Raw genomic sequence first — 7509 nt, forward strand, 5'->3', positions numbered from 1 at the left:
TTTAGAGCATATAGGTTCTTTCCCTTTTCCCCTAATCATCTTTGGAATAGATTTAGTAGTGGTATTGCTGGGTCAAGGGTATAGGGAGTTTAATAACTTTGGGCACAATTCCAGCTTGCTCTCCAAAATGGCAGTTCCACCAACCATGAATTAATGTCCCAATTTTTTCATGACCCCTCCAACACTTGTCACTTTTCCCTTCAATTATTTTAGCCAGTCTGATAGGTGTAAAATGATATCTCAAGGTTGTTTTAATTAGCATTTCTCTAATCAATAATGATTTAGAGTGTTTCAGACTCCTGATGTATCCATTTCATTCTTCTAATGAATTGATGTGTTACCTCTTCTAATGAATTGGTGTGATACCTCTCCATTGTTCCAGGGTTTTCATAGGATTCGATTCAACAAGCATTTGTTAATTACCAGGCACTGGTACTTAGTGCTAGGGACACAGGATGCAGCATTAGTGCCTGCCCTCAAGGGGCTTATTTTTATAGACTATCTCTGTTCACAATACTTCAGCGTAACACAAAATCATCTGCTCTGGCTTCTGCAAAAAGATGTGGCTTGGATAACAAGTAGAATTTGTGTCCTCTGCATTATCTCTAGCTGCTGCCCTACCAGGGCACAAGAGATTGGCCTTCAAGGGAAGGAAAACAAAACAGATCTCTTGCTGGAGGACACATAGATCAATAAAATCAGACAGACAATTCACAAGACTTTTCAACCAGCAATGACAAAATGACACCTTGAATATTGCTTGAGAATTAATTGCATTCTCTTTGGACAATATTGCAGAATTATAGAGTTGGAAGGGACTCCAGAGGCTGTTTAATCCAATCCATATATGAATGAGAACCAGCTCTACAATGTACCTGACAAGTGGCCATCCATACTGTATGCTCTGGGGATGAGGAGCTAATTCCACTTCTGGATAACTCTAATTGTTAGGAAATTATTATTTTTTTTCTTAAAATATTAGAATTTCAAGGCTGAAAGAGACCTTAGAGATCATCTACTTCGCTCCTCCCTGTTTTACAGATGAAGAAACTGAGGCCCAGAGAGAAAAAAATGACTTTTCCAGGTGAATCTATCAACAAGCGCTTATTACATGCCTATATGTTCCAGGTACTCTCTGTCCTCAAGAAGCTTACATTCTATTGCAGGAGATAACATGTACATATAGAAGCATAACCAAAACATAGAGCATACATAATCATACATGTAATACATGCCCTGTGGCAACTCTATCAATTTCCATTCCTGTTGATTTTTTTTCAGGAGTCTAGGATTAGCCTCGAGTGGCTCAGGGGAATCAGTCTAGTGTAATAGCTCCTGAGTCCCCACCAGTGTGCTTCCTTTCCCCCAAGATTATTAGTGATATCCAATAATCAGCCAGACTTAATTTGTTTTTAGAAAGGAGATATTTACTCAAGGAGGGACAGTAAGGGGAGTTGGTGCAAACGTTCCCCCAAAGGTCTGTTACATATTCTCTGACAAGGACATATAGAGTCCCTGAGAAAATGAACTCAAACTTAGGAAGCACATCTAAGGTGTAACTCATGGTACATGGAAGTCCTTTCACTGGAGTCCTCAAGATGTTCCCCTCCCCCCCAATGTAGTTTTTCTCTGGGCTCCTTAATGAGATGCCTTCCTGCATCCTCTTTTATCTGTTCTAAGTTCCTGCTGCCAATTGACACCATCCCAGAGGATGATGCTCAGATACTAATGGGAAGATGGGAAATCTGAAATCCTCTAGACCTTTTGAATCTCATGAGGTCCCCCTCTGGCCAAGATGGAAGGAAGGGCAGGGAAGGTGACCTGGGACAATGCTAAAGCTGAGGCACTTCTTCCCTACCCCAAGAAGTTCCTCTTCTGGAATTTTGCTGGGCTGCTCTTTCATAGCTCCTACTCTTATCTTTCAGGCAGCTAGTGTGTGCTTAAGTTTCTTCAACCAATCTAAACATGCTTCTTTTGTAATGTCACTCTAGTTGATCAGGGACTGTTCCGACAACTAGTCTAATGTCTTAAATGAATTTATTGATCAGACATGTTCTCACCTACCTTCTTAAGGTATCATTTATTTAAATAGGGATGATTTGTTTGACTCAATTGACCCCCTCACTCTTCTACTTTCTCCCTTCCCTATTTAAATATTTGCTTTTCTCAGTAAATCTACCTGAGTATGTTTGGCAAAATCTATAGTCCCAAATTCTGGATGGCTCTTTAGTGACTCTAAGTCATGCTCTGGCTACAACTCGTTGATTGCTCTTTTTTAAAATTTATGTGGTCATTTTATTTCAGGCACATAGCACATTAATTTTTAGCATGTGTCTATTTAATTTTTTAAAAATGTATGTGTCCAGTTTGAAAGTTAGGATGGTGTAATGTGTAGAAAGCTAGCCTTGAAGTTAAAGTAAAAAAGATTTGGGTTCAAGTACCATTTAACTTTTTATACAACTTGCTAAGACAGGAATCTTTAACTTTTTCTGTGTCAAAGACCCCTGAAGAAGCCTATGAACCTCATCTCAGAATGAGGTTTTTAAAGGCATAAAATAGAATACATGGAAATACAAAGGAAACCAATTATATTGAGTTATAAAAATATTTTTAAAAAATACAAAGTCACATACCCTAGGTTAAGCAGCCCTGTTCTAAGAGTAGAAGTTAAAAAAAAAAAGCAGTTCCAGATCTTCATTGGTAGGGGGCATTTCCACACTGGGAATTCCTTAAATGAATGAAAACATAAGTCAGGGTTAAAAAATATACATACATCTGAACGTATTTGTCACTTAACCTCTCTACGCATGTTTCCTCATTTGTACAGTGAAGGAACTAGATTCCATGACTTCTAAGGTTCCTTCTAGCTCTAAATCTATGATACTGTGAACTGTATAGAGTTCAGCTATCTTTCTATCTATCTTTCTATCTGTCCATCCATCTATCTATCTATCTACCTATCTACTGTCTGTCTGTCATTTATCTGTCATCTAGCTACCATTTATCTATCATCTATTATCTTCTTTCTCTCTCTCTTCTCTGTCTTCTGTGTCTCTGCCTCATATTTTGATCTCTCTCTCTCTCTCTCCCTACTTCCTGCCTGTCTGTCATTTATCTGTCTTCTAGCTACCATTTATCTATCATTTATTGTCTTCTTCCTCTCTCTCTCTTCTGTGTCTCTGCCTCCATCTATTGATCTATCTACCTACCTATATTTCTCTATCATCTATTACATCTATTACCTTCTTCTCCCTTCTCTCTCTGTCTCTGTCTCTGTCTCTGTCTCTGTCTCTGTCTCTCTCTCTCTCTCTCTCTCTCTGTCTCTCTCTCTGTCTCTCTGTCTCTCTCTGTCTCTCTCTGTCTCTCTCTCTCTGTCTCTCTCTGTCTGTCTGTCTGTCTGTCTGTCTCTCTCTCTCTGTCTCTCTGTCTCTCTGTCTCTCTGTCTCTCTGTCTCTCTCTCTCTCTCTCTCTCTCTCTCCTCTCTCTCTCTCTCTCTCCCCCTCCCTCCCTCTCCCTACTACTTTTAAACTCTTTAAAGGTAGAGACTATCTTACAAAAACTTTGCACCTCTTCAATACATAACAGAGTAATCTGCAATTAGTGGGTCCTTAACAAATGTTGTAAACTCCTTGAGGCCAGGAATCAGGTCTTATTTATATTTGCATCATACCAGGAGCCCCACAGTGCATTGCAACCACTTAACAAATGCTGAATGGAGCAGCTAACTCGATCACTCCACTTGTTCTTCTCTTTTCCTCTGTTGTTATTGCCTAATCAAATCCTTCAGGTTTCTCTGCTTGAACTTGTCAGATGCCCTATCTCAGGATGTCAGTGGATCATCAGCTGAGGTTGGAACAACTTGTATAGAGGCTTGCCTAGTGAAGGAGGAAGGGGTGGTAGAGATAGTGCTCTCTGGTGCTAATGTTTTAGAGCAAAGCCAGCTGATCATGTCACAGGGAGAAACAAGCTTAGTACCTTTGTTTTCTGTGTCTCTCTAAGTAAAAGTCAAGAGGGAAGAAGAAAATATCTGTCCCACATATTTGCTCCATCACAATTTTCTAGCCACTCAGGGTCAAGTTATTGTCATTACCATCATGATCAACAAACTATTAATAATAATAGCTAGTATTTATATAGCATTTTAAATTTTGTAGAGTGCTTTGCAAAAGTTGTCTTATTCTATCACAACCACCCTGGGAGTTAAGTGCTAGTATTATTCCCCCCCCCCTTTTTTTACACATGAGGAAACTGAGGCAAATAGAGGTGTGGATTATTATTTGTCATTAATATTGTTTGAACCTTACTTTACATGCTTAGAGACTGCACCCAGAATGTCAAACTGACCTCAGTAATTCTCTAGAAATAGTAGAGATGGCTGCAAGAAATTTTAGGTTCTCCCAGATGCTGTATTCACCCACAGCATTCTTGTTTAGGACTTGTTTTAGATCCACCCAAACTCGTGTTTTGGGTTCCCCTCATGTGATTCATGTGTGACTTGTGTGCAGAAACCTTTGTCAAAATCTTATATAATGTAAACCTTCCAGAACCTGAGGAGACGGGAGCCACTCCTTCTTTCCGGCTCTCTCCTCTACAAAATGACCTAATTTCTTTTAAAAACTATTTTGAATTTTGGGGTTTGTTTTCTCAAATAACAAAGGTTAAGTGCACACCTACTTCAACTTCTATGTGTAGAAGTGTCCATAATTTACAATGTGCTCTCCACTTCCCAGTTAAGTACAAGTCTAACTGATTCCTTTGCTGATGGATTTTGCTTCTATTTAAAAAAAAATTAAACTTAATAGACATCAATAAAAATGACCAATCAAATAAACAAACAAAATAGGGAGCAAAAGAGCAAACCCTTGGCCTTTAACAAAACAGAACCAAAGGAATTAACAATTAACTGATAAGCAAAGAAAACACTTTTATTCTCTATTCCCCTTCAGGCCTGACCAAAATTCTCCCACCTTTGGCCCAGTTTTCTGCTTTTCTTCTTTTTTTTAAGAAATGTAACTATATTGCACATGCACTACTGGTTCTTTTTTCTACACTTCCTTGAATTCATGGGTGGCAGAGCTGATATGGCACTGGATCTTTAGTCAAGAAGACTGTCCAAATCTAGCCTCAAATACTGACTAGCTACGTGACCTTGGGCAAGTCACCACCTCCTCAGTTTCCACATCTGTAAAATGAGAATAATAATACTCTCCCTACAAGATTGTGAAGATAAAATGAGATAATTGTGAAGTGCCTGGCATGTAGTAGGTGCTGTATAAATATTAGCTATTTTCTGATTCTTAAAACACCAAAATATTATTTACATTAATATAGAGGAAAGGACTGGCCTTCTGATTTCTGTGTTAAAGGGACTCCTGAAGAAATTCTACCAATGCAGGTCAACATCCTCTCTGCAATTTATCATCACCTGGTGCACTTACGAGGTTAAGTGACTTGTTCTGGGTCACCCAGTCAGTTTATTTCTGAGTTTCTGTTTGAACCCAGGTCTTCCTGACTTAGCACCAAAGGCCAACTATGCCATATTGTCTTCATCGAAGGGAATGTATGTTTCTTTTCACAGTGCCTGGCACATAGTAGATGCTATATTTGTTCAGTTCTCCCCAACTCTTCATGACTCCATTTGGGGTTTTCTTAGCTAAGACACCAGAATGATTTGCCACTTACTTCTCCAGCTCATTTTACAGATGAGAAAACTGAGGCAACAGGCTCACACAGTTAGGAAGTGTCTGAGGCCAGATCTGAACTCAAGAAGATGAGTCTTCCTGATTCCAGGCCTAGCACTCTATTTACTACCCCACCTAGGTGCCCTTAGCTGTTATATAAATATTAGCTATTATTATATCTATCATTAATCCAAACAGACCCACCCTGAACAAAACTCCATAGTCATATTCAATGCATTAATTGTAAGTCATTTTATCGTTTTTATTTTTAAACATAAAACAGCCTGTTGTCAGTTGAAATGGGAACTAGTCCAGATCCCCATCGTGGGATCCTTGTGAAAAACCAAAGCCTCCCGGTTAATCTGGGGAGAAGGCTGAGAGGGGTGCCAGGCGTCCTGGACATGGCTGCCCGTCTCAGAGCCGGCTCGGGAGGCTGGGGGCAATGCTGCAGGAGAAGCCCCTCCTGTCCGGCCCCACGCTGGAAGCCCAGCACCACCATGGAGAACCTGCCAAGAGAAAAAAGGGTAGGAGTGGGGGAGGGGGCAAGGCGGGTAGCCTACCCGGGTGTGTGGGGCACGGGGTAGGAGCCCGCCCCGGAGGGAGCCTCCCCCTTCACCTCTGAAGGCGTCCGCTTCCCGAGAGGTGCACACTAGGCCTTCAGGAACTCGGCTGCTGCCCCAAGCCTGGGGCTGCACCTAGGCTTCCACCTTCTGCGCCAGACCCCCTCGACTAAGGGAGCCGTTGACTCCGACGTTGGTCACGAGCTCCGTCCTTCGGCGTTCCAGGGCCTCGGTCTGTTCCACAAAGCCGGATAGGCACGAGGCTCGTGATGGAGTGCGCGGCCCTCGCCCTTCCCCTCCCTCCTCCTCCCCTTCCCCTCCCTCTTCCCCTTCCTTCCTCCTCCTTTCTCTTCTCCCCCTTCCCCCTCCTCTCCTCTTCCCCCTTCCTTCTTATCGTCCCCCTGCTTCCCGCTCCTCTGTCTCTCCTTTTTTCTCTCTCTTGAGCAGCCTCCTCCTCCCTCCTACTCTTCCTCCTTTTCTTTCTCCCCCTTCCCTTCCCACCTTCTTCTCTCCATCCTTCTCTTCCTCCTGCTCTCCCTCCTCACCCCTTCTAGTCCTCGTCTCTTTAAATCTTTCTTCTGTCTACTCTTTCTGTCTCAGACAGCCGTTTGTCTCCTCCTTGTCCTCCTCCTCTCTGTACACACACACACACACACACACACACACACACACACACACACACACACACACATACACACCATACACATACACACTGATGAGTACCCACTTCGTTTCTTTGCTACAGCAAAAAATGCTACTTGGTTCAAAGAGGATGAATAATTGAATGGCTTTTTGTGTATAGCTGATTTTTTAAAAATGAAAAACCTTTTCCATTTTATGAAATAAAACTTTTCCGTCTTCTGTAATGCTGAACTTATAGAAAGCTTAGTTATTATTGTTATTATTATTCTTAAGCTTTCTAACCTTTATATGATCAAGAACTCTTCCCCTATCAATGGTTGTAAAAAACATCTTTCCTAACTCTAATTTGTTTATGATAGCACCTTTTGTATCTAGGTTGTGCAACCGTTTGGAACTTACTATGATATATAGTGTGAACTGTTGGTCTAAACCTGATTTCTGCCAGACTGCGTTCCAGTTTTCTCAGCAGTTTTTGATGAATAGAGAGCCCTTATCTAGTAGTAGCCCCAGTCAGTGCTCTGGTGCCCTAGAGCATCCCTACCATGCCTGTAGGCTTCAGACCCCTTAAGACTATCCCTCCTCAGAGTGCTAGCAGGCTTCAGTACTGCATTCTTGATCTTGTATTG

General features: G+C 41.5%; 1 long non-coding RNA gene across 2 annotated transcripts; it reads right to left on the bottom strand.

Annotated features, from left to right (window-relative positions):
* Positions 1–5929: 5929 nt before the first annotated feature.
* LOC110195962 (uncharacterized) lies at positions 5930–6855 on the bottom strand. Of its 2 annotated transcripts, XR_002321063.2 has the most exons (3): positions 6787–6855; positions 6298–6475; positions 5930–6187 (listed from the first exon to the last, which is right to left on the bottom strand). It is a non-coding gene; the product is annotated as an uncharacterized LOC110195962 (long non-coding RNA). The 2 variants fall into 2 exon arrangements; XR_002321062.2 differs by lacking the exon at positions 6787–6855 and having other exon boundaries at positions 6298–6531.
* Positions 6856–7509: the final 654 nt, after the last annotated feature.

This window comes from Phascolarctos cinereus, unplaced genomic scaffold (assembly GCF_003287225.1).
Source record: "Phascolarctos cinereus isolate Bilbo 61053 unplaced genomic scaffold, phaCin_HiC Scaffold_1;HRSCAF=81, whole genome shotgun sequence".
Classification (NCBI taxonomy): domain Eukaryota; kingdom Metazoa; phylum Chordata; class Mammalia; order Diprotodontia; family Phascolarctidae; genus Phascolarctos; species Phascolarctos cinereus.